Below are 1,801 nucleotides of genomic sequence, written 5' to 3' on the forward strand. Positions count from 1 at the left end.
GCGTGTTAACAAAAGTATGCATTATCCTGCCCATGTAATTGTAACCCCTCTGTACAGTATGTTCTCAAATAAAATAAAATTAAATTAAAAAAAAAAAAGAAACAACTGCCCAATAAATAAGTGGTCTAAAGACTTAAATAGAAACTCTTCTGAAGAAGAAAGAAGAATGGCCAATAGACACATGAAGAAATGCTCAATCTCCCTAGCCATAAAAGAAATGCAAATCAAAACATTGAGATAAAACCTCACTCCAGTTAGAATGGCTAAATCAAGATCTCTAAGAACAACAGATGCTGGAGGGGATGTGGACAGAAGGGAACCTTACTTCATTGTTGGTGGGAGTGTAAACTTGTTCAACCACTTTGGAAAGTAGTATGGAGGTTCCTCCAAAGACTCCACATAGAGCTCCCCTATTACCCAGCAATCTCACTTTTGGGCATTTAACCAAATCTTTACAAACAAGACCACACTAAAGCTACCAGCACGACTGTGTTTATTTACTATATCTAAGATATGGAACCAACACAGATGCCCCTCAGTAGACGAATGGATCAAAACATGGTATGTATACACAATGGAATTCTATGCCTCTATCAGAAAGAATGACATTTCCCCATTTGTTAGGAAATGTAAATGCTTGGAAAAAATCATATTAAGTGAAGTAAGCCAGGCCCAAAGAAACATGGTTTCCCTTATTTGCAATATCTAATATGTGTCTGAATCAAGCAGAAAATGTCAGATAAGGTGATGTTAATTAAATGAACCCTAGGATATGTATTCAAGTGTTTTTTTTTTTTTTCTTTCAGGTGATTGTTTCTAACACATTTAGAAGATTATTTCTTTATTGCTTTGTATTTCCCTCCCCCACAATATAACCCCTGCTTTCACTGTATTTGATGTCGGTATAATTTGTTAAGGGGAATGGGAAAAACAAATCGTTTAGATAGTGATACAGGTGGACCCATTGCAACAATGAGATGTACAAGTCGTTTTGGTGAAAAATGAACTTTACAACTTTGGTGCGGGTGTGGGGAGGTAGTGGGGAGGATTGAGTGGGAGGGGTGGGGGGGGAGGATGTAAAGGAATGGGATGGAGATACAAAGGAGGAGGCTACAATGCTTGATAAGAAATGTACTCATTATCTTTTCCATGTAATTGTAACCCCTCTGAACAGTACTTTCATAATAAAAAAATTAAAATGAAAAAAATAAAAATAAAATGACCAGTTATGCCGCATCCCCAACAAGGTCAATTTCCCATTGCACCATTGGGGGCACGCGCACTGGCGGTCATAGAGGTGAAAACCTGTGCAAGGTTCGTCCTAGCATGAGTTGATGTCCCCAAATTTTTGGTGGCTAGGATGCAATCAGTGATCTCCCCATTTTGTTCAGGGACAATGGCTTTTCTGCATTCCTGTGTGGCCCCTTCCCATATTAGGGTCTTGGTTTGTGCTTCTCGGGCTCCAGCGTGGGATAACTTCTGGGCTACTGCTTCTAGAACACTGGCCACAAAGTCAATGAAAGGCTCATTGTGGTGTTGGATGAGGGTTTTTAGTTGTTTGTTCCCTTCTTTCGAAGGGACCAAGGAGTCAACCCACAATGCACAGAGGAGTACTTGGGCAAAGTACTGCGGAGATGCCACTGCTTGTGCAATGGGAGACCCATAAGCTCCCTCCCTTTTTAAGCAATCAGGGTCCCCCATGGTTGCATCATATCCTCCAGCAGTGACATTTCATGTGCTTTGTTGTTCACATTCATCATAAAAAGCAGCCTTCCATAAAAGGAAGTCCCCTGAATATGAT

Source organism: Dipodomys spectabilis, unplaced genomic scaffold, assembly GCF_019054845.1.
Source record: "Dipodomys spectabilis isolate Male_0828 unplaced genomic scaffold, ASM1905484v1 ptg000022l, whole genome shotgun sequence".
In the NCBI taxonomy this organism is placed as follows: domain Eukaryota; kingdom Metazoa; phylum Chordata; class Mammalia; order Rodentia; family Heteromyidae; genus Dipodomys; species Dipodomys spectabilis.